The sequence below is a fragment of the Mustela erminea genome, chromosome 11, assembly GCF_009829155.1.
Source record: "Mustela erminea isolate mMusErm1 chromosome 11, mMusErm1.Pri, whole genome shotgun sequence".
In the NCBI taxonomy this organism is placed as follows: domain Eukaryota; kingdom Metazoa; phylum Chordata; class Mammalia; order Carnivora; family Mustelidae; genus Mustela; species Mustela erminea.
In genome coordinates this window covers 83,125,785-83,152,953 of record NC_045624.1, presented here as the reverse complement: position 1 = coordinate 83,152,953, position 27,169 = coordinate 83,125,785, and the positions used below count along the sequence as shown (strand labels likewise).

Genomic DNA, 27,169 nt, shown 5'->3' with positions numbered 1-27,169 from the left:
CCACAAGACAATGCAGATGTCAGAGAAAACTTTTAGGTTCTGCTTCTCTTGACGCCTAGGAAAAACAGAGCCAAGCCTGGTAGTCTATGGAGCTATTATAGAGTGTGGTGTTCAGATGGAATCTTTTTTGGTGTCCTGCTGGAAAAGCTAACGATCATCAAGTTGGAAGCTTCCTACTTTGTGTCTCTGCTGTTTCTTTCCAGCCCGCATCCTGGAACTGCTGCCAAGGTCATTGGTACAAGAGAATTCTTTACTAAGACTAAGAGCTACACGCATGTCCCCCAGCCTAGGACAAAGGGAGCAGGAGAAAGCAAGGCTTCTCAATTGATTTCTTACAGACTTCTTCCCTGGATTCAAGACTCTTGAGCCTGTTTCTGATAAGCCCAACTCAGGTGAGTTCTCCTTGACATGGGAGCTAACAATGTCAGGCCCTGTGCTCAGATCCCTTACAGCCTACGCTAATCCTGACTAGAAAAAGGGCTTGCCCTGTCCTCATTCATTTGGACTATTTGAGATATGCAGATGATATATGTAGGTAGAAATAAATGTGAGTGAATAGGGAATAATTATCCCAATTAGTCCGCCTGACTGTGCTAATTTCTGTCTATTCCCACTCCTTGTTGCCATTTCCAGGTAGGATGTCCTTGTCTACTATAAAGCTGGTAATCTGTTATTTCTGACAATTTTATATAGATATAATATACCAGGAATCAAATTCTGCTCTGAGATACATAATTAGAGTACACAGGGCAAAAGTGTTGTCACTGTACAATTAAATTATAGAGTAGGTATTTCAAACAGTAGACTAGCAGGTCTCATTCATCCAGCCTGCCCTTTGTACGGCCTCCTTTCTGAGGCCTGTTGTAGAATGACCTGCTTCTTCATTCTACAAATAGTAAGTGCTGATCTTGCTGAAACAGAATTGCTTAAAATGGCAGTATTTGTTTCATTATTAGAAAGTTGTCACTATATACTCTCAAAGCAAGTCTTTCTCAGTTCCAAGTGGTTTTATTTTTCTAGAATGGAAGCAAACTAAATTTATAAGGCCCCAAATAAAAGTTAAAAAATTAAGCTTCTTTCAGACAATAAGTCCTCTGAGGAACACATAGTATTAAAAGCAAAAATGTGTTCTGAACACTTTATGCCTTTGGTTTTTAGCACTTCAATTTTCTGAATAGACAGTAATGTGAAATTCTAAGAAAAAAAAATCAGTCATAGCTTTAGTACTGTCAGGGGCATAGGTATTATGTGCTTCTTAGGTTTGATAATATTTAGTTGAAAAAAGGCCTTTGCAATGAATTGGTCCTGCTTCTCCGAGTAGATGATAAAAATCAGCCTAAAGATAAAAAAAAATACTAAAGGCAAATTACAGAAGGCCATATTTTCTTAGAAATAAATGTAAAAGTGAGATATTCAAAGCTTATATTATCTTGGTTAAAAGTAAAAGAAAATTGCTGTTAAACAGAAACCATGTAATTATACAATGAACATAAAATAGTAATTGTGTAAAATAATATAATCAAAGGAAACTATAAAATTTTGACAAATTTTGATAATGATTATGATGGTTTTCAGAAGGCAAATGATTGGTATCTGACAAAAGGCAGCAATAAAATAGGAAAGTCTTGTCATCCCACGATGTGTCATAGAGGTACACGATCAAGTTCTGAGGACTGTGTCCTGCAATATGATTCTTTTCCCAGAGACTTTTACGCTGGGGCTCTACACCATATAATGACTCATATTGTTCCTCGTTTTTGGAATGTCATTTCCTATTTCACCTCTAAAAATTGAAGTTCTGCAGTTCCATCAAGGTTCTATTTACATTTAACTACTTTTATTAAGATCATTCTGATATACTGTAAATATTCCATTATTTCCAACTTCTGCAGAACATACAGATACAAACCTCAATATAAAATCAGGTGTGTGATTCTGTATCACTTGCTGTCAAACCCTCTTTCATGCATGTGAGCTCATTTTTCTCTCTCCTTTCCTCAAATGTCCTAGAGCAACTATGCTGACTACTCACTGTGAAGAGAATGTTGATGAACAAAAGAGATTATCTACATATAGACTAATGCATGACTCTCTAGATAGGGCTCTGAAGAAGAGCCTGTACAAAGACACAGCTATGTATATGTTCCACTAGAATTATATGTATGTAGTTGTCTTTATCTTGTGAGACTAGGTGTTTTCTAGAGTCCATAGAGACTTGAATCACTTAGCAAAACAACCGATACAATAACAGACTGCTAACTTTTTTTTAATTTTTATTTTTAAATTTTTAAATAAACATATAATGTGTTTTTATCCCCAGGGGTACAGGTCTTGACTCACCAGGTTTACACATTTCACAGCACTCATCATAGCACATACCCTCCCCAATGTCCATATCCCCACCACCCTCTCCCGTCCCCCCTCCCCCCAGCAACCCTCAGTCTGATTTTTGAGATTTGAATCTTTTATGGCTTTTCTCCCTCCCGATCCCATCTTCTTTCATTTTTTCTTTTCCTACCCCCCGAAACCCCCCATGTTGCATCTCCACTTCCTCATATCAGGAAGATCATATGATAGTTCAGACTGCTAACTTTTACCAAAAATCCATTTCCTTTCCTTCCCAGATATGTGACTAGATTCCATTTCACCAGTATCCTTTACCCTTAGGTCCAACCATATGACTCCTTCTCAGTAATAAAATGTTGTCACTTAAATAGGCTATGCTCTTAGGAAGTGTCTGCCTGTTCCCTGCTTTCCTTTTCCTTCTACCTGATGAGTACAGAGAACAACAAGGACCCTATGGTGGCAGAGACATAGAACAGAAGGACATCAGTACCTGAATCATCTGGAGGAGAGCTGACTGTTGACCAAAAAAAATCTGTCTGGCTAGGGAGAGGCAAGGCATGTGCGTAGGGTTCCAAATTTAAGGAGGCACTTGCTCTCATGTCCTTGAGTTCATTCTTTAGATGACATTCTTAATATAATTCAGTCACTGAAAATGTTTCCTGCTGAGGAACAAGAGACTCTCTACCAATGGCCATATAGAGCTCCAATTTGAAACTGGAAATTAATTTTAATTATGTCAATTAATATCCTGTGGGTTTGGAGAGCATGTACTACCCTAATTACTCATGCATAGGAAGAAAACTAAACTCTCTGATACATAGAATTCTACACTAGTGAGCAAGCTATGGAAGAAAAGAAGTAGTTCTTTAGGCCCTAAAGGAAATTACTTTTAAAAGGCTTATTATTCAATGAAAATATTCACATTATTCATATACATTATTCTTCTTAAAACTGACAGCACATCCTGGAGATACAGTCACATTCCACATATACTAAATTCAACAGCTTGAAGGTTGGTGTTTTTAAATGCACTTAAAAAATAAAAATTACAAGTGTGAGAGCTTTAAAAAAAAGATAGAGACTGGATGTGAATTAAAATTATTTCTTTATAGCCTATTTAAGATATAAATAAAATTGTTTCTTATTTTTTCTAATAATATTTTCCTTTACTTTTTTGATTATAGTAGTAATATGTATGCATATTTTATTAAATTTGAAAATTAAATTATATACAATACACATGTATTTGTGTAAGTTAAAAATAAAATGGTTTCAGATAACAGATTTTATTGTTTTCATATTTAAATTTTATAATTTTTAAATGATTTTATTTATTTATTTGACAGACAGAGGTCACAAGTAGGCAGAGAGGCAAGTAGAGAGAGTGGGGGAAGCAGGCTCCCCACTGAGCCCGATGCGGGGCTTGATCCCAGGACCCTGGGATCATGACCTGAGCTGAAGGCAGAGGCTTTAACCCACTGAGCCGCCCACGTGCCCCCATATTTAATTTTAATAGGAACATTTTTTCATATCACTAAATTATCCTTAAAATTACAATTTTTAGTAGTTGCTTAAAATCTCCTGTTTGCACCACTATTTAACTCCTTCCCTACTCTTGAAGTTTGATATATTTTTTTAACAACCACTATGCTTCTGTATCAATATTTATAAATGTGAATACTCTAAGCTGGTTTTCACAACTTTCCTCAAGATGGTGAATATGTGCATTGGTCTCACCACACTCTAATCAGCAGTTAGCACTAATATATTGATCTTTGTTAATCTGATAAATAACAATGATCTTATTTTTTTTTTAATTTTTAAATTTGTTATTAACATATAATGTATTATTAGCCCCAGGGGTACAGGTCTGTGAATCACCAGGTTTACACTTCACAGCACTCACCGTAGCACATTCCCTCCCCAACGTCCATAACCCAACCACCCTCTCCCTACCCCCCTCACCTTGGCAACCCTCAGTTTGTTTTGTGAGATTAAGAGTCTCTTATGGTTTGTCTCTCTCCTGATCCCATCTTGTTTCATTTATTCCTTTCTTACCCCCCCAAACCCCCCATGTTGCATCTCCACTTCCTCATATCAGGGAGATCATATGATAATTGTCTTTCTCTGATTGACTTACTTCACTAAGCATAATACCCTCTAGGTCCATCCACATTGTCGCAAATGGCAAGATTTCATTTCTTTTGATGGCTTCATAATATTCCATTATATATATATATATATATATATATATATATATATATATATAACTTCCTCTTTATCCATTCATCTGTTGATGGACATCTAGGTTCTTTCCATAGTTTGGCTATTGTGGACACTGCTGCTGTAAACATTCGGGTGCATGTGCCCCTTCAGATCACTACATTTGTATCTTTAGGGTAAATACCCAGTAGTGCGATCATAGGGTCATAGGGTAGCTCTATTTTCAACTTTTTGAGGAACCTTCATGCTGTTTTCCTGAGTGGCTGCGCCAGCTTGCATTCCCACCAACAGTGTAGGAGGGTCTCCTTTCTCCGCATCCTCGCAGCATCTGTCATTCCCTGACTTGTTAATTTAAACCATTCTGACTGGAGTGAGGTGGTATCTCATTATGGTTTTGATTTGTATTTCCCTGATGCCGAGTGATGTGGAGCACTTTTTCATGTGTCTGTTGGCCATCTGGATGTCTTCTTTGCAGAAATGTCTGTTCATGTCTTCTGCCCATTTCTTGATTGGGTTATTTGTTCTTCGGGTGTTGAGTTGCTAAGTTCTTTATAGATTTTGGATACTAGCCCTTTATCTGATATGTCATTTGCAAATATCTTCTCCCATTCTGTCAGCTGTCTTTGGTTTTGTTAACTGTTTCCTTTGCTGTGCAAAAGCTTTTCATCTTGATGAAATCTCAATAGTTCATTTTTGCCCTTGCTTCCCTTGCCTTTGGTGATGTCCCTAGGAAGAAGTTGCTGTGGCTGAGGTTGAAGAGGTTGCTGCCTGTGTTCTCCTCAAGGATTTTGATTGATTCCTTTCTCACATTGAGGTCCTTCATCCATTTTGAGTCTATTTTTGTCACACACTTGCTTTTATTAGCAATTCTTCATTTAATAATTTGAAAGACATATTTTTATTTCTGCTTTTAAGAGTTGCTTCTTTATGCCTTTTGCTCATTCTTCCCCTGCCTATCTTTATGGGATATATGCCTTTCTGTGATTTAAAAGTATGCATTACATATTAAGTTTAGTGGATTCCCAGCTATCATGTGTATTGCAAATATCACATTTCAGGATGTCATTTATAGTATTTTATCATACAAAGCAGTTTAAAATTTTTAGATAATCTAATTTATTTCAACTTTTCCCCTTATATCTTCTTTTATTTTTATGCTTAGACTATCCTACATTACACAATTATTTTCACACATTTCTGTCCAAGTGTTTTTTACCTTTGAGCACTCTCTTCTTACTTCTTTAATTCACGTATTTTGGTGTAATAAATGGTCACTTAAGTCACTATTCTATGCAAGACTCTGGTCACATGTATTTTCCAAACATATCTGCTTCCTGATAGTGACATGGTGACCAGAAAAACTAATCCAACATATTAGTGAAATAAGTTCAACGGGGTCTATCTGAATTCAAATACTTTCCTTCAAAAAATATCTAATTAGATTTCTGACATTGGAACTGTCAAAAAAACAAGTTTAATTCAAAAACAATCTATCACCGGCAATAAAGCTACAAATTTCAATGTATTATTTTGTTAAGTTACACAGAAATTATTCCAAGCAGAATACATAGTGAGAGTTCACTTTTTACATCAATTCCTTATTCTTAGAAGCTTGGTACAGAGCACTATGCAGTGCATATTTGGTCTGCGTCTCATTTTCCTTCTTTTGTCCCTTCGTCTTCTGTCTTAAGGCCCAAATTTTCCTCTTGCATTTTACTGGCTGAAAGGAAGTCTGTAATCTTGTAGTATTCAGTAAGCTCCTAATGTTTGTGAGAGACAGGTCTTGAGACAAATCCCCAAATCTGTCAATGTCACTGTAGCTACCATAACCTTTAATTTCCCTGATAAAAAGCAGTCAAGTATGATTGAACAATGTAAGTTTTGGATGAGTATCCTGGAGTACTGTTTTTCATCAGTGATTAATTTATCTGGGCAGGAAGTTGTGTTCTTAAACCTAAACCAATTACTTTCATACCAGTAAAATGCTTTCTAGCACCAGTGAAATTTCCTCATCCATGAAAACTTTAAGTGCATTTTCTGCCTTCAAATGATTGTGCAATTTAAACACAGGGTTTCTATTAACTCATTTAAACTATTAATCTAAAAGACTGAAGCTATCCTTTTTTTTTTTTTTTTTTAGAGATTTTATTTATTTGACAGAGACACAGAGAGAGGGAACAAGCAGTGGGAAAGGGAGAGGAAGAAGCAGGCTCCCCACCAAGCAGGGAGCCTGATGCGGGGCTCGATCCTGGGATTCCAGGATCATGACCCGAGCAGAAGACAGACACCCAATGACTGAGCCACCCAGGCATCCCTGAAGTTACCTATTTCTTTTCCTGAACTAATGTTTCTGGTTCAAAGGGCCACATACTATCAAGGAAATTACAAGTAAAAACAGAATTGATCTATAGCAAAGTACAGAAATAAAGGAGGTAAAACTCATTAAGAATATAGTTTATTATTGCCATGGAGCTCAGATAAAATTTCTCTATCTAAGAACCCTAAATTAGCCCAGATGTTTTAGGTTCAAAATATTCCTTTTCTCTCAACAGAGCACAGCAAAATCCTTCTTTTTCTCAAATATTACTCTATCCAAATTTACTGAATATGGGGTCTCCTTCCATTTACCTGATTGTATTATTCCAACTCTGCAGATAGTCTCTCCATGTGTCTTTTGGGTAAAGGGTAGATTATGCTCTAGTTTAAGAATCTTAATTCTTTGCAGGATCTTAATACTTGACTACTGAGGTTATGTTTCCCATATGTTATAATAAGATACATTTTCAACATGTATACATCAAATGCGGTCTGAAAGGGGACATTGCAGCAAATATTATGCACTTGCCTGAAAAAGATCTAGTTAAAATTTTTAAATCAAATTGTTTTCCAAATATTATCTATATGTCCAAAGATTGCTATAGCTCTGTCAATTAATACTTCTAAATAATATAGTAGAGCACCCATTTAGCCTTAAGGTAACTGTATGGTATACAATTAAAACCTTTAGAAAAATATTCTAGTCTGATTTTATTGGATCCAATGTGAAACACAGGGAAATATATCTGAGTTTAGCAAAGGTTGTCAGTACGGATTATGAATTTAAATTCAGGAACCATATGGCTCTATTCCAACATAAGCCCATTTTCCTCTCCGCTTCTCTATTTTTCTATTTTTCTCTTTAATAAATACACATGCCTATGGGAAACAGAAAGAAGGGCTCTGATGAAAATGACACATATTGTAGAACTATAGAACAACAATGTTACCAAAGTGGATAGTATTAATGAATTAGTGAAATTATGTTTCAACACACTGTTGTGTAGTTGTGTGTATATACATAATAAGGAAAATATGCACATTAAAATACATGTGTAAGTATAAAAAATAGCTTGAAAAAGGAAAATCAAAGCAAATATATATTATACGCTGGAGGGATCATTCCTTAAAAACAAAAAAAAATAGAAAACAAAAACCAAGCCCATAGTGCTGACTTTGCTTTTCATCCTTAGAGTTACAAAAGCTAGCTGTAAAGGCAAGTTATTTATAGCTCACAGTTAACATATACTCAAAGGAATAAATGTATAGAATAGCAGCAGAATAAAATCCTGTGACTTCACTACAGAATTCTCTAAAATACACTGAAATAACTAAAATAGTGTTCCTTTGCTAATTTTCAGCAATTGTGTATTTCTTCTCATGACATACATTATAATTCATAGTGCTTTTAGGTATATTTGTTCTTTGGACTCATGTAATTGCACCTCTCCAAAAAAAGTAATTTTCCTAAATGACACACCTCCTTGATTTAGCACACCATCAATTTTTCCTCTAAGTATAGCATACATATGCATACTCTGCCTGTATAGCTTTCCAAATGATGAGCAGTTCTTTAGAAGTGCCCATGCCCATTATGGTGGCTACATTCAGTGTTAGAGGTGAAGTGCTGTCATTAGACACCCTTGACTGATTGATTTTAGTCATAGGAAGACATGGGACCAGTTATTGGTATAGTTAATGTATTTCATGTATTTGCTTAAGTCACATAATCCTAGGTTGAATACTTAGTATCATCAAAGTATATTTTTACTGGAACCCTCTTGTACTATTGGTAGGAATGTAACTGCAGCCACTGCAGAAAACATTATAGAGGTTCCTCAAAAACTTAAAAATAGAAATACCATATGGTCCAGTAAATCCACTACTGGGTGTTTACCCAAAGGAAATGAAAACACTAAATTGAAAAAAATATCTGCACTCTTATGTTTATTGCAGCACTATTTACAATAGGTAAGATATGGAAGCAACCCAAGTGCCAATAAATAGATGGAATGGATAAAGATGTGGTATATATGATTGAACACTACTCAGTCATAAAAAAGGGCAAGATCTTGCAATCTGCAACAACATGGATGGACCTAGAGAATATGATGCTAAGTCAAATAAATCAGAAAGAGAAAGACAAATACCATATGATTTCACTTACATGAGGTATGCAAAAAAAAAAAAAAAAACAAAGAAACAGACCCATACATAGAGTGAACAGACAGTTGCCTGAGATGAAAAGGAAAGGCAGATAGAGACTTTCGGTTACAAAATGAATAAGTCATGGGAATAAAAGTTACAATGTAAGGAATATAGGCAATAGTATTGGAATAGCATTGTTGTATGGTAACAGATGGTAGTTACATTGCAGTGAGCATACCATAACAAATAAACTTGTGGAATCACTCTGTTGTACAGCTGAAATTAATGTAACATTGTGTATACTTCAATTTAAAAATTTTAAGTGTATTTTTATTATACATTAGTAGGAATTTTTCTGATTTTTATATTTATTTTTGATGAATAAGCAAAAAAAAAAGTGCTATGCCTTATAATATACAGATGACACTTATAACTAAAAAATCCCAACAAACAGTATTGATCTGTGTACAGACACATCTGTCCTATCCAATCTTTCCCATTTGAACATAGGCCATGGTTAATATATTCACAAACAGTTCTTGGTATATTGTTTTAATAACACTTGGCTATCACCTACACAGTGTCATATCAAAACTCACTGAGGGAATAATTTTAAGAATATGCTATTTCTCTCATTTAGACAACATCACTTTCAGTCAGAATAAAGGATATCCTCACTTGAAAAGTAACAAAAAAAAAATGGCAGTTTGTTCTCAGCTGTCATTTTCTAATAAATTATAACTATACCATATTGCTTGTTTGTTATCTGTTGACTTTTAATTAAATTGGGGAAAAAGAGCACATGCCCTCAATCTTTTGCAGTTGTTCAGATGCCAGATTAGCTTTAGGGATAAAAGTCCAAACTTAGATACAGAGCACAAATAAGGACAGAGAACTCCAAAATGGTAAAAGTAATGAATAAATACATGAGTTCTTAGTATATTTATATCCTAATATGAGCATGTTTAGATTTTTTAAAAATGAGATAGATGTAGAAACAGGAAGATATACTTACTATGCAATATTTACTGATCAGTTTGGTCCTGCACTTATGATAAATAGAAAGTCTCTGAAACTTACAGGAATGACAAAGGAATAGAAAATAACTGTTTTACAAACACAAAAATGTAGCAAATTGACTCAGCAAAATTGGCTATGCCCCTATTTCACTAAATAACTCTCAAGTAAAGAAGAGGCATAAATTTTGTAAGGAAGATTTAGATAAAGAATTTTTAAAAATCAGTGATTCCAAATTTTGTGAATATTACAACCAGCTATGTGAAAATCTCTAAAACAAAACAAATAAACAAACAAAAATCTCTAAAGCAGGATTCAATAAAACCTGGATATGCTTCTAGCTGTCCTAGAATTTTGAGTTTTTAGCCTTTCACATTCTTTCTAAACTTTATGGTTCCATGAAAAGAACTATAAAAATACAGTCTTCAAAACCTAAGATTAAGTTTTAATGAAATAACTCACAATTAAGTTAGTTGCAATGAAATAATTGGTTTTAAAAAGGAGCTGTAATGTTTATAGGAACTACAGGGTTCACTGAAAACAGACGTCATCTGGCTCAAACCTCCCATTTTTCACTGAAACCTGAGGTTCACAGATGGAGGCAGGAAGGAGGGCAGGATGCTTTTCTATCTGCCTAACTGTGTTTTCAAAATTATTATGAAGAAAATAGGTTATAAAATGCCTAATTTATTCCTCGTACCAACTCATGAAACAATACTACTCTCTATATTTTATATTTGAGAAAACTGAAGCTCAGAGAGGGTGAGGAATATTTAGTGCCACATAGCCAGAGTGGCAAACTTGGACCAGAGCTAAAACTCCCTCTTCTAAGTCTGGTCCTTTTCATATACCCCAAATTATGCATGAAAATAAACTACTATTATCCTTTCTAGTATTTCTTAATTTAAAAATGTTTTCAGTGTCTACTGGATTACCACGCCTCATTAATTTCATAACTTTCCGAGGGCAATTATTGAAGAAAATCAGAATGGCTGGTTCAAATTTCCTATCCACCACATACTACTATGTGATCTTGGCCAAATCACTATGTGCTCTGTGCCTCAGTTTCCTCATTTGTAATGTTGAGACAAAAACAGCACCAACTTCTGTGGGTTTAAATGTGATAAAACACATTAAGTGCTTAGAACAGATCTTAACACACACACACACACACACACAAACACCCATTTGCACAATATGGTATGCACTTGAAATTTTTACTGTTGTTTTTGTTGCTACTTCTGAGTCAATATATAATAAAAATTGGGGAAAATCTTAGTGTTCCTCTATTAGAACTGTATTTCAAATAATAGGGTTTCCCCCCACATATTCAGTACTGTATTTTTATTGAATATTTCTCTAGGTCAAGCTTATTAACAGTATATAAAGATTTAAAGCATGTTCTCTTAATATTTAATAAATATATCAACTATTAGTTTTCTGATTGCATGAATATTTTCATAAATAACATGGGAAATACAATAAAAATGCTAATACCTTAAAGAAAAGCTTCTCTTGCATTCTTCAAAAAGAAAACCCAGTAGTAATTCCTTTAAGATTATTAAAAAATAATTTCTGGACAAAGTGTAAGAATACATATTTTAGATACAAAAACAACCAGTCAGAAATTTTATGAACCTACTCCAGAAAGCACAGTATTCAATTCCAGTTAAATTTTTGTTTCAAATAAACATTTGAAACTAGGCCACATCCTGTTCTATGCTTGCCAAAAATGAAAATTTCAAAATCTAAACTCATGTTCTACTTTTCAAGCACACACAGAAGTCATCTTAAATTGAATCTAGCCAATTTAAAAATGACTATTAAAACTTTGAAGAAAAGGTATTTTCAAAATACAAAGTGAACATAATGTAAATCTAAGTCAACATGAAATCTAACAGAGACAGTTGTACTATGTAAAGCATGAGCAACCGCAATCACATAGATCACTATAGGATATGAACTTCTACCGATGAAAACTGCAGTATCAAATGTGGAAACCTGCAGTGCCCTGGCACCTGCTGGGATTTGATGACAAAAAAGCCAAAGGCATTTTCAAGGACCAATGAGCGAACTGGAAAAAGCTCTCTTTAACTCACCCATATCCAGGGATGACAACATTATTGTTTACCTAAAGAAGTAATTATAGCCGCCTGCTTCTCAAACTAACTGACAACCTAGTTCTATGACCCCAACCGCTAGAAAATAACATCCGACAAGGACACAACTGTGAATTTCATTCTCAATTTTTCTACCAAAGATAAGCAGGTTCTTGCAGAGTCTTAATATCTCTATTCACAAAAGGGAGAAACATCGATGGAAGTAAATGGTAAAGAGCATCAAGAACAAATAGGCTTACTCCTTGTCCATAGGCTTTTGCCTTAATTTCTATCTCTGATAGTTCCTCTTGAGTTACATGAATACCTTTCTTTGTAGAAACCACAATGCCAACTCTTTTCAAGACACACATTTGTGTATTTCCCAGGAACAATTTCTGGGAGAAATAAAAGGAAAAAAAAGCCCAATAATCATTAGACTCAGGCAAGAAGAGCCCCTGTCCTAGACCCATAGACACCAGTCTTCATCCAATCACAACCCTTCAGAGGCCTTAGTCTTGCACACCCAAAGTCCACATTTTTTTTTAATAGATCATTCTCTGGGTGCCCAGAATTCCCAAATTCCTTATCTAAATGGCCTTGGTATTACTTCCAAGGATCTTCTTCAGCTGTTCTGATCCTAAGGGGAACCTCATCCATGTGTGTATCCACATGCATGCTATGGCTAAGGAAAGACCAAATGGGGGCATTTGGTCAAGGATTAACTGTGCTGCCAGAGGTTGTTCATGCAGGCTAAGTGCCCATATAAGTACCTATGAGTTCCCTTATAGTGTTGGATAAAGTCAGGATAGAAAGAGAAAAGAAGCAAGCCATGGACCAATAGTGGGGAATTTGATTTTTGTATGAAACTATAAGGTGACAGAAAATTCTTAATTTCAACATGGCCTTCCTAGTCTTTGCAAAACTGTATTGGTTAAGACAGGAGACAGATCATATATAATTTAACAGACTTGTTACTTGCTTTATAACTTTAAATATTTAGACTTGACTTATGTGGGTCTCCATTTGAACTTTTGCCTCAGGCCATGCAAATGTTAAGGGTTAGCTTGAAGAAAGCAATGGGGTTTACCTAATCAAGTATTATCATTCATAAACACATCCCGAAATCTTGTTCTTCCCCTCTGCATATCAAAATTTTACTTTTTCTGTCACAATTCTAAGTGAATAACAAAGGATTAACAATGTGTTCAGGTAGCACTGGCCAACTTCTATAGGTTATAAATTCAGAAAAAGATAGCATTCCTCATTAACACTTATCTTATTATTATATGCTTCCCCTTTGGAAACAAAAATTCAAATAGTACCCCATCTCCACTATAGTTTCTCTGTGGTTCCCTAAACATCTCCCTCCACGCCTCAAGAGCTGTAGTATGTTCTTTGGTATATTTGTATAGAGATCATCATGCTACCTAGGACTTTAAGTCCATGGAAGCTCTGAACTTAAATGAGTTCCAGGGGACCTAAAACGAATTAAAAAAACAGATTCAATATCAGGAGTAATTTTAGACACTAAACTTTTAAGTTCCACATAAATCACTTAAGTAAACTGGGTCAGAGAAAATATCCTTGATGATTGACTGATCTAATATTTTTGAGAGCCTAAAATATCCTTTGTGCTGTTAAGAGACACATCACGTTACCCTCTAGGGGGCTCCACTCTGGAGCCAGAATGACCTTGTAATCACAATGCAAAGAAAAGGAGTCCTTTATAGTTTGTAACAAAAAAGGAATAATTTAAGCTACGAAATAATATTATATGAAGATAAGTGATGTTTCCCCAGTCTTGTGTATTTGACTATTGGAATTATCTAAATGAATAAAGTTTCTAAAAGTTTAGAAACTTTGGAATTTCCCGTGCAAATTTATCAAAGTATGTACTTAAAGAGAATTTTCTGTATTGATAAGCGTACTTCTTTTATAACTGGAATTCATAAATCCTTGTTTAATAGATTTAAATAAAGGCAAAATACAAAGAGAAGAGTACAAACAGACAATAACATATTAGAGTAAAATAAGTTATTACAGGCAGGATGATAATGGATTTGAAAAACATTTCAAATGACTTCAAATAGTTGAAGGCTTATAATGTGGTGCTAGTTTTAATATTATTTCAATCAAAATATGTAACTATAGCCAGTGGGTGGTAAGTTCTAAGAATGCAGCTCTTCTTAACTACATTTTAACAACTAGAGCTACTAGAAATGGGACTAGTAGTTTATGGGCAGTAGTTATCTATCAGTGGAAGAATGGAGATCTGGCTGCATTACAAACTGTATGCTATAGTTAGAAGAGAATTTCTTCATAGGTTGGGAGGCTAAATAGGGACACTGAAAGTTTATGTCAATAAACAGGTTCCATAATTCACAGCTAATGAGTTTCCCAAAAAAGACAATATAATCAACTCTAGATCTTTCAGGGATTGAATTTTCTGCTTTGGGGTTATATAAAGACCTCTCATATTTGTCGTTAGCTCATCTGTCCACATTTAGCAAACATTTGTGTCTATTATATATGTAAAGTTCCATGTGGAGGGTTGTGGGGAAAATAGAAATGAACATCATTCAGCTTATTATATGAAAGATGCTCCAAAAGAGAGTTGAAAGGGAAGTTAAACTTTTGATCAATTATTACTGCAATTTTCTAGAAGCACCTCTTAAAAGATAAGACTTTGTAGGGAGTCACAGGATATAAAAAAAGTAGAAAGCAAATGCTAATACCAGCTTCGTTAAATACCTATGGTCTTCTAACTGTCGAGGTAACCCTTCCTTGTGGCCCAATATTACCAATGATTTTGAGATGGTTTTGCTTCTCAGTTTAGAAAAGTTGATTATTAAAGAAAAAGACAAAAGAAGTATCCACACATATGATTTACAGAGACAGGGATAAAATCACTATGTTATTTGTGAAATCTAATCACACTACAAAATGAGATTGCTTTGGAATCACAATGATAAATTTTGCATTTCTTTTTTTTTTTAAGATTTTATTTAATTATTTGACACAGAGAGAGAGAGAGAGAGATCACAAGTAGGCAGAGAGGCAGGCAGAGAGAGATTGAATCAGGCTCCCCGCTGAGCAGAGAGCCCAATACAGGCCTCGATCCCAAGACCCTGAGACCATGACCTGAGCCAAAGGCAGAGGCTTAACCCACTGAGCCACCCAGGTGCCCTGAATTTTGCATTCTAAACCTTGCGCCAATATTTATACCCAAGTGTCTATTCAGAACTGATGAAAGGCTAGTTAAAGATAAATCCAACTGATGTATAAATTGTTACCACAAAGCAAATCTCCATGTGGTCATTTTTCCAGGGCACTAATTAACTCTTACTACCCTGAAAGCTGTATTACCTTGACTCCTAGCTTTAACTAGTCCCTATACTGCAGAATGGATTTTTCCATCTCTAGCATCAACTGTTTACTTCTAAGAAGAGGTCTGATGTAAATGAAAAAGTTCCTTCTAAACCATAAGTCAACTAGGATCACATGAACTCATTTGTTCTAATTTGTCCACTGATTTTAGGTGCTATGTGAAATGGGCAAGTCACTTCACATTTTCAGGTTTGGCTTTCTCATCCATGTAAGAGGCTGGTTTGAAGAACACTGCTATAGGTTTCTATTTTGTGAAAATTTTGGTCAGTTGTAAGGGTCAAGTATTCTCTAATCAAAACTCAGTTTGGGGAAGAAAAGAAACTTCTGCCAAAAAGTATAAATATGGCAATCCATATGTTCTAAGATATAAATTTTAAATTAGTCCTAAGATCCAAACTCACTTATCACAAGAATAATACAATATATTCATTTTTTAAAAGCAATTAGATGCAAATAACTTTGGATTTCCACCTATATACAGCATATAAAATTCTATGTTTTATATTTGCATATTTTTTATTATGAACCTTTAAATTCATATGTGCCACTTTCAGAGAGACAGTAGATTTTAAAAAGGTACTTTTACAACACCACTTAAATAATATGTTTACACTTAAGCCTTTTAATAAAGCTTTTCCATTTATTCACCTTGGCATGGCTTTTGTGAGATAGCTAATATTATGCTCCATTTTAAAAGCTATAAATAGAAATAGCCTAGCCTGGAAACCTGGATTTTACTACAGCAAAAAAGTTTACTACTACTAAATGATTTGCATACTGTTAGAATTGGAAGAACATAAGTAATTCAGGTGCTCTATTCCTTTCCCAGTATATCTCCTAAGGAAAATGATACTTATGATAATGATTATAAATGGGAAATAATGTATAACTGAATCCATTTTATAAACTGCCTGATAAAATACATATATGTGTGTGTTATATATATATGTGTGTGTGTGTGTATGTGTAATATATATATATGTATGTGCATATATATATATATAGTGAGAGAGAGAGTAAGATTTATTTATTTATTTGAGAGAGAGAGAGAGCATGAGCAGAAGGGGCAGTGAGAGAGGGAGAGAGACTCTTAAGCAGACTCCACACGGAGCATGAAGCCTGATACAGGGCTCAATCGTACAACCCTGGGATTACCACCTGAGCTGAAACCAAGAGTCTAGCGCTTAACCCACTGCACCACCCAGGCTCCTAAAATATATTTTAAATGAGAAATATATCAACATACATCATTAAGATATGGAGAACAAAATACTGAACAGAAATCACTGCAATCAAAGTTAGAAAAGAACGTCTAAACTACGAAAGGAAGCACAATTAATACCATGGGGTAGAGATGTTACAGAGACAAAAGAGAGAAAGAGAAGAACTAGGATAAAACAAGGATCTGTTGTTTTCATGAGTGACGGAAAAAAGCAACTAAAGGAAATGTGTATATTAAAAAAAAAGTTAAGGCGTAGTGGAAGAGAAATGTACATGTCAAAAGTATAAGGTGAGTTAGAAAATTTAATAGAAAAAAATGATGATCTGTTGTTACCATGAGGGAGGGAGAAAATAGCTGACTGAGGAGAATCGTGTATATCAAAAAGAACTGATGATAAGTGAAAGAGAAATATCAAAAGCATAAGGCAAATTCAAAATTTAGTACCAAAAAAATCGATCTAGAAGGGCAAATAGGAAAACCAGAAAGAAGTAAAACGGGAACTTAAGGGGGACTTCACATGGTGTGATTCCACAGAAGAAAACAAACTGAAGAATCCACATTTCCTTAAATCCCAAATTTCAAGTCTGTAGGTTATTAATCTAAGACTTAAAATGATTCTAGCTGGTTAAAACAGTTAAGGTAAAACAGTGGATTCTAAAATGATTCAATTCAGTGCCTTGAGCATTATCCAGAAAAAAATAAAACAACAAATAAATGTAGTACCAAAGTTTAACATGCACAGACAATGCACGCCACTCTAAAGAGCTATCACCACATATTAAAAGCTGAGTTATTTCAGATAAAAATCCAGAGAAAATCCTTTACATAAATATATGTCAAATAGTGTCAGACACAAACTTCAGTGAATTTACACAATATTATTGCACACCTACCTGTAGGAAAAAGTGACATTTTTCAGATACATTCACAATAAAAAAAAGTAAAGTAACTATTCCTTTCTACCAACGCACCTGGGAATTTAATAGAGGTGTCAAAGATTAAAAAAATATATATTCTCAGAGAATGTCAGTAATCAAAATATCTTTTGTAGATTTAACCTTAGTGTTCTTTTCTTTTCATATTACATTAAAGTGATTGTCACCACAAATAGTCTATTTTGAGACCTGAAATGTTATTAAACTAAAGGTTGCTATACATACATGAGCTTGGGGACATGAATAAAGTGGATTATTTCAGTATAAATTTAACAAAGATTTAGGAGAAGCTCTTTCACAATGGGTAATATCCTAAGGCAAGAAGAAGAAGGGGTTATAAGTCACAACACATCGTTCCCATTATATCTAATATAACATGGAATAACCAGAGTATCAAATTATTTCAGTCTTTACAGTGGAGTTATGAAGCTCACAGATCTTATCATTTCTCTATGCCCTAAGTCAATTTAATCATTAATATTTTCTTCTCATAAAAACAAAGGACAACATTTCGAATGAATGCCAAAAGTTAATCAATTTAAATGTCTAGTATATAAATTAGATAAAGCTAGATTTTTTTGGCATTTTTTAATTTATTTAGTTTTAATTGAAGTATAGTTGATATATAATATTAGTTTCAGGTGTACAATATAGCAATTTGACAATTACATACACAGGAAATGCTTAGCCTAGGAAAGGTAGTTACTGGGTGTCACCACTCAAAGTTATTACGGTATAATTAACTATATTCCTGACACAGCTAGATTTTAAAAACATACCTTTGTTTGTATTTTTTGATGACCAGAAGACAACATTTGATGAGCAGAATCACAAAGTTGAAAGAAGAATAAAAAGACAAATAATTAGGGGTGCCTGGGTGGCTCAGTGGGTTAAGCCGCTGCCTTCGCTTGGGTCATGATCTCAGGGTCCTGGGATCGAGTCCCGCATCAGGCTCTCTGCTCAGCAGGGGGCCTGCTTCCCTTCCCCTCTCTCTGCCTGCCTCTCTGCCTGCTGTGATCTCTCTCTGTCAAATAAATAAATAAAATCTTAAAAAAAAAAAGACAAATAATTAAAAGTGCACATAGGAGTTTGGGTCATGCTTTTATATTGTCATCAAAATAAAATTAAGGAATCAGATCATGACTACCACCACTACTATTACTACTACTACTGACTCTATATACTGTTTATACATACAGTCAGTATTTTAAGTGCTTTCTCTAGTTTTCCCAAAATTTATTCAAATTTGGTGGTCATTTTAAATTAGGATGTAATATATTTAATTTTATATATAACATTCCATATATAATGTACTTCATATATTATGAAAGCTGAAAATCTGATAATGCTCAATTTAGAGGAGTTGTGATCTTCAAAATTTGAACATGAATTCTTTCTGAATCCAATGTTTGAAAGGTCAGGAAGAGTTAAGAAGTAAAGAACATGGAAATGGAAAAGGTGACAGAGGCTTTTATTTTATTCCCCCCAACAGCACCTTGCACATTATATGTACACTGTGGATGCTTAGTGTGCACAAATACTGTGATGGCACATGGTCTTTCACTACCAAAGCATTTTCTGTCATGAGCAAAGGAAGATGTGAGTGAAGTTTATAAGCAACAGAGATGCCAAGGAGAAGAACCACCTGCTCAACAGTTGGCACTGACTGATCCCAATATGGCATGATAACCTGCGTAGAAGAAACAATGAACTGACTAGTCTCCCATTAAAACAAGAGGACATAAATAGTATTACTTCCTATACCATAAAATAGCCTAGTCATCTTTATCAATTTCATGGGATTTGTATCACCATATTCCATTAGGTGAAAAAAATAATTTCCAACTTAAACAATATACTAATTGCTAAAACGTTCGCATATCAAAGGAAAAAAGTAAAATATGATATTTAAGTATGCCTTTTGAATGTGGCTTTGTTTCAAATTTTGTTCAAAATAATTTTCATCTGAAGGTAGTAGCTGCTTACAATTACCCTCTCAGAATAAGCTCAAGTAATTGGTGTTAATATGTAGATAATATTCAGCACATATTTAGCTATTGGGCATCCTTGTCTATATGAGGCAAGGGTAAAGAAATGGGCCTCATTCTATGCATCAGAACTTCCAGCACGAAGTTCTTATCAGAAATGTAGTGATAACCCTGGCTGCTTGCCATCAGGTGGTAGTAGGAGCTTTTCATTTCATCCTTTTGAGCTCTATGGAAGGCAAAATTATGACCCCCAAGTCTAAGGTGTCTAAATCCTAATCCTCAGAACCTGTGAATATATTAGGTTCCATGGCAAAGGGAAATTAAGGTTGCTAATCAGCTGACTTTAGAATAAAGAGATTAGGAGCACCTCACAGCTCAGTGAGTTAAGCATCTGACTCTTGGTTTCCTTTAAGGTCATGATCTCAAGGTCATGGGATTGAGCACTGCATTGGGCTCCACACTCAGCATGGAGTCTGCTTGTCCTCTGCTCCTCCCCTACTCTCACTCACTCTCTCAGATAAACAAACAAAATCTTTTTTTAAAAATAGAGAGATTATTCTGGATCATCTAGGTGGGCCCAATGTTATCACAGAAGTTTTCTAAAAGTGGAAGTGAGAATCAGAAGACAGAAAAACAAGAGTGTGAAAAAGACCAACCTAACATTGTGAGCTCTGTAGACGGAGAAAAGGGACCTGAGCCAAGGAAACTAGATGAGTTTTAGAAAGTAGAAATGGCAAGAAAACAAGTTTTCCCCCAGAGCCTCCAGGAAGAAACAGAGCCATTGATCCACACCCTGATTTTAGCCCACATAGATCCATTTTGGACTTCTGACCTCCAGAACTGTAAGACAAATTTGTTTACACCTCTAAATTTGGGGTTGTTACAGTTGCAAAAGAAAACTAATACAAACCCATGTCACACTGTTAGTAGTAGACAGAAAACAAATACCTCTTTCCTCAAAATTAACAGCAGAATCTTGACTAAAGTCTTATATTACCATAAGAATTCCCAACTCTTCAATCAAAAATATATGAAAAATGGATAAATATTAACTAACAGAAAAGAAAAAATTGAGCACTTCATATGTGCATATAGTTTTTCATTAAATCAATATCATTTAAAATTAAAATTAAGGGGCGCCTGGGTGTCTTGGTGGTTAAGGATCTGTCTTCCGCTCAGGTCACAATCCTAGGGTCCTGGGATCAAGCCCTGCATCAGGCTCCTTGCTTGGTGAGAAGCCTGCTTCTCCCTCTCCTACTCCCCCTGCTTGTGCTCCCTCTCTCACCGTGTCCCATTCAAATAAATAAAATCTAAAAATAAATAAATAAATAAATACAGAACAAAATTTAAGTGTGTTTACAAAAGATAAAGCTTTATCATTCATACTGGAAAGTAGCTATTTCTTTCCTAAGATACTGATTTATATACATGTGAAACACCACTTAAAAAATAAGACCCACTCATTCCATAATTTAAATCTGTATTTTTATGACCACACTAGAATGTTTACAAATTAAGAGAAATGCAATATATTGACCTTCATCTTTTTTTCATTCAACTGAGTGAAAAAAGTACCCTGAGGGGATATTGTTCAGTATTTCCAAGAATCATATGAAGCTCTTTCACTGCAATGTATATTTATAAAAACTTAGTTAGAAGTCAAAATTACTGCTAAAAATATGAATTAAGAATACTTCACATGTTGTATCCCTAGAAAAGGAATTTAAATTTCACAAAGATATATATATATATATATATATATGTATATATATATATATATATATATATATATCTGTATATAAGTATTTATTTATCACTGCACAACCCCCCAAACCATACACTATGATCACTGGATTTGAGGTCACCATTATTTCCCTTTTCATAATTTTATAGATACTCAGATTTGGTCAGTTAATGAAGTGTTTATTTTGGCCTTTGCTTGATATCGTCAACACAATGGTAACAATATTCATGATAAGCATATCTGTGTTGGCAGATGACGGTCTTTAGAGGGGTATCTGGACTCATGGTAACAGTCTGCTATATTGCCAATGAGGCCCTTATTCACTGGAATTTTCTATTTAATACAAATGGTTCTTATCAGAAAAGTGTTATTCATGACAGAAAAGAAGTTTTGTAATTTTATATTCCTTTTTATTTGATTCAAAATATTAAACATGTCTCTCTATTCTTACATAAATATATTTTATGTATATAATATATATATTTCTTCCACACATAAATGTATATAAATATATAAATTGTTTACTACAGAAGAAACAAAAAGTGTTATTAGATATAAAATCTGCATATTTTATGCTGCTGAAATTGAGGGCTATATTTTGGCTTGCCACTACCTCTCCAGGTGGCATGGCTAAGTTCCCTTGTGAGGCTAGCTCGAGGCATCCTGGCATTGCTACAAGCTGGTTTTTGTTGCCCTTGACTGTCCTTTCTCAGATTGTTCTTCCTCTTCGGATTACTCTTCCTTCTCATAAGTACCCTCCCTTTGTCCTCTTGACAGAGGATTGATCCCTACCAAGGTGTGACATACAGAGAAAAAAGAAAAAAACAAACAAAACTGGTAATGAGAGTCAGGAGATGTAGCACTAGCTTTGGGATCTATAACTTTGTGGGCAGCGCTCTGCCACTCTGTCTCAATCTCGCCAACTGTATGTATATTGCAGGCAATGGGTTCAGTAATCTTTATAGCCCATTCAGGATCTGAAAAGCTGTAATTCTTTGAGCTACAGAATACCCATCTGGGCTTACCTTTGGAGCTTAAGGCCCTAAAGGGATAGCCAAAAGTAAAGGCTTATGTCACTGCCATTTTAGACATGTTTATATTTCATGTGATGCTACCTGAGGAAGGAAATATTGTCAAAACTTCAAAAGAAAGACTGACTCTCTAATGAAAGAATTTTAGAACACAGTGTGGTATTTTGGATTTTCCTCTGAAGTCACCATTTGAGAGATAAGAATAGTTCTACATACTGCCAATGGCCATGACACAACTTGGAAAACAAGGCAATTTCACTATTGAACAATCTGAATTCTCATTCAAAGAATGAATGTGGATAAGGATGGCTGAGTCTATATTTAAATTTTGCAGGCAGGTGAGATCTTATATGCAGCTTTGTTCCATCCTAATGTTCCTAACGTACATCCCCATATAAATAAACCTAGTTCCCAAGAAATTCCTTGTTCCCATTCTGTCCACTAGAGAAAGGAAGAGATTTTTCTTTACGTCTACTAACACGTGTGATGGAAAATCCTGCCAACCCATGTAAAAATGGTAGGATTTTCAGCAGTCAAGAAGTGCTGTGAATAAAAGTCCTTGTTGATTCGTCGGAGTCCTTTTTATTTTTTCACCAAAACCATCACAGTAAACAAAGCAATGACAGTGAGCCAAGTTACACTGGTGGCACAAACACCTCTTTTAACAACTGAACTGGCTGTTGGGGACTGACCACTCCTTTAATTATACCTCAGAAACTCACACACTGAGAAAAGAGCCAGCCATACTGCCTGAGTTCCTAGTGTGGACTGGCTGTGGACCAAGTCCTTTGCGTCAGTTCTCTCTTCTTTCATCCTCCCTCAATGTGGTGCTGTTATATGAGATTACCCTATTTCTGCTTTCTTTCTTATCCCCTTTCATGTCCTCAGATAAATTTCTTACTCCAGCCCCCACTGTTCTCAGCCAGCAATATTTTCCAAGTTGAAACACTTTTCCCTTCAATATACGGTCTGTTCAACAGTTGAAGCACTCAGGCACCATGTCTATACCATTCATTTATCCATTATTAATTTATTCATTCATTCAATGTATTGATCTGTAATGTTTTTTGTTATTAGTGATAGGGAGCCTCGCAGATCATTGGGGAGAGAAATCCAATGTAAGAATACATTATAATAGAATATGTAAAATTTCCCAGGACATCAGAAGAAAGAATGGCTATCATTCTTCAAAGAGCTGGCAACAATTTGTTAAAAGGCTAAACAATATACTGTCTTGAGTTATTTGATTTATGATACAAAGCTCAAGAAAACAATGACCTTATCTGAAAGGTCACTGTATTGCCTCAATGGTACCTTGTAAATAATGGATACATTGTAGGTGCTCAATAAATGCATATATTTTAACCACTCATCATGGCACCATGGCAGAGACACAGGCTGGTTTTTCTTGCCCTTAACATTCTTCTCAGGCTGTCTTCTACCTCTTTTCTTTTCACAAGTACTTTTCTTTTGTCTTTTTGGCAGAGCTGATCCCTACCAACATGTGGTATAGAGGGAAGAACTGGTGAGTTCCAATTACTTAGGTCAGATGAGTAGACAACGTAGACAAAACTAAAGTTCATACTTCTGATTTCTGTCTTGGCCTCTTATTTTGACTCTCATACATGACCAGAGGTCCTATTTCTGACACCGACTGGTCTTTTTGCAAGTGGATCTACTTGTTTTAAAAAGACTCCAGATGCTTCATCTTCAAGTGTGGAAAAAAATCTACCTCCTCAGTCCTATATGTGGATGGTTCCCCAATCTTTACACCTTTGACTGTTTATTTATATATAAACATATTTATTGAACAGTTGTTACTTTGTTAAGAGTTGTGGGGGATACAGAGCTGAAAGGTGTACCCACTTTGGTTGGTAATAACTCTTTCTTCTTCCATTTCCCTCCTTTCCTTTCAAGTGTTAGCCTATCCTGTTTACTTCTGTTAACACTGCTAATCCAGTTCTAGTAGAATAAGTATGTTTAGGTGTGTCTCCTTTATGACACACTAAATACAGGTCTAACAATGGGCTTAACTCTGAATGTACTTACATTTGAGAAAATAGATCCAATAAAGTTTAAAGAATGTAGCTAAGATCCCAAGGATGTTAATTGTGAATCTTCCTTCTTATAGGCTCCAGATGCAGGCAACAATAGGTAACAGACCTACTAAGGATAGTTTTAAATAATGTAAATCCACTTCAGCTCATTACTCACATCTAGATGATATTTTATTTTTATTAAGATTTTATTTATTTATTTACTTGTCAGAGAAAGAGAGAAAGAGAGAGAGCACACACACACATACACAAGAAGCAGACTCTCCACTGAGCAAGGAGCCTGATGTGGGACTTAGTCCCAGGACCCTGGGATCACAACCTGAGTTGAAGGTATATGCTTAACTGACTGAGCCACCCAGGTGCCCCCAGACAGGCGATTGTTCTTGAGAACTGAAAGGGACTCTTCCCAAGAAGACTCTTTAAAATAAGAGAGCCCAAGAGAAAACTCTTCGGGGAGACACGATCTGAAAAGAAGGTATAAATTGCCAGAGACCCGGACGTCTCCAGTGGTTTAAAATATCAGAAGAATCCACAAAATTGCTTCATAAGAAAAACAACAAACATTTAAGCATCTGAAACACAGAGCAGTTTGACACCAGATTAAACAGCACCAGTTATATAAAACTGTAAGTAAGACTATATATTAGACTGCATTAGACTATTTAACAGCAAGGGGGAAAAAGAGTCTATTTTTAATACCTAATAGTGGCTAGAAAACTAGGAGGAAAACTAGGAGCTGAAAAGAATCCATAGAGCTTATTTCAAGGCATGACAGTTGGAAAGAATGTTGCCATCTGTTTGTTTCTACTGAATCTAACTTGTTCAATAACTGGTGACACCAACTATTTGTAGAAGCCAAATTTCATAGTCCCAAATCCACTATTATCTTTATTTTCTAAAAAAGAAATAAATAAACATATTTATTTCTTTTTTAGAAATATTTTCTATTTATTTATATTTTATATATATAAATACATATTTACATATATGTTTATATTTTAGAAATATATATATATATATATATAGGGAATACCAATTTGCTCTATACATGGTGGAGAGTAAAGACTTTAGAAACATAATATTCCAGTACAGTTTTCAACCTCGTTTTGGCCATAGTTCAAGAGAAAGTAAGGAAGAAAAAAGGAGGGAGGGAAGCAAGGGGGAGAAGGAAAGAGGAGGGAGGAAAGAAAGAAAAAATCAATTTTCAAAAGATGTCTTTGACATAATCAGGGAAATTTGAATATGGACTGGGTAGTTGATACTAGGTAATTCGTAATAAGTTTGTTAGCTGTGATAATGATAAGGTGGTTATGTCTAAAATGGCTTTCTATGTGAATTAAGCACACTGACATATAGACAGTAAAAATAAAAGAAGCCTGGTGTGATATTATGATTTATAATAATTTTTTATTTGTTCTTCATCCTATTCTGGCACAGAGCCCTAAAGCCCTTGGAATTTCCTATGCGAAGAGAGCTGTACAGGGGTCTTTGTTATGTTGATAGGTGGACCTTTGGAAAGCACCTAAGGATGGAGGTTGATTGCCAGAGTAACCAACAATGTGATTACAGGATTCTAACTTTCAGTTTCACCCACTAACCTCCAGGGAGGGGAATGAGCCTGAAGGCTGGGTCAGTTGACAACTGGCCAATGATTTAATCAATCATGCCAATCATTCACTACATGAAGCCTCCAAGAAACCCAAAAGGACAGGGCTCAGAATTTCTAGGTTGGTGATGTGTGGAGACACGAGGAGAGTGACACAACTGAAAAGGGCATAGAAGCTGTGTCCTTTCCTCATACCTTGCCCTATGCATCTCTTTCTTTTGGCTGTTACTGAGTTATATCCTTTTATAATAAACTGGTGATCTAGTAAGTAAACAGTCTCCTGAGTTTTGTGAACTGCTCCAACTAGATAGCATCAGAAATGAGTTGAATGTAGGACACCAGCTGGTGTCCAGAGAATTGCTTGGATGTGTGTTGAAATCTGCATCCTGTCATATACTATAACAGGGTCCAGAACCCTAATACCTAGTATTTGCTTTAAAATATTCCAGAGCAGGAGAAAAGTAGTGGAAATAGATAAAACAAATTGAAAAAAAATACAGATAAATTTTGTATAGGTCATAGGTACACAGATACATTTTTCTATTCTCCTTACTGTTAAAGGTGATTGAATTTTCCATAATAAGGGTTAAAAATGAATAAGAGAAGTTCACAGGTCCATATGTTTTGATTTGTTGTAATTCTGCCTCCTCTACAACTTTTGATTTACATTAGTAAAGCAGCTTCCTTCAAAGATCACTTCTGCATAAACACATCATACACTGCATCTAATGCATTGTATTATAATTCCTTTACTTTGTAGAAAGTAGCCTGGAATCTAAAACTAATGACTTTATTCCAAAGCTGTTCTTTGCACTGGGAAAATCAGAGTTCTCCTATGAAAATAATTGAGAGCTGAATGTCCTAAGTCTCCCTTAACATAATGGTTAAGACTCAATTTACCAGGGCGCCTGGGTGGCTCAGTGGGTTAAGCTGCTGCCTTTGGCTCGGGTCATGATGTCAGGGTCCTGGGATCGAGTCCCGCATCGGGCTCTCTGCTCGGCGGGGAGCCTGCTTCTTCCTCTCTCTCTCTGTCTGCCTCTCTGCCTGCTT

General features: G+C 35.2%; 1 protein-coding gene across 7 annotated transcripts in view; it reads right to left on the bottom strand.

Moving 5' to 3' along the window:
* The window catches only part of MAGI2 (membrane associated guanylate kinase, WW and PDZ domain containing 2), a 1,338,391-nt gene that overhangs the window by 1,272,499 nt on the left and 38,723 nt on the right, over positions 1 to 27,169 (bottom strand). The gene's annotated exons all lie outside the window — the stretch shown is intronic.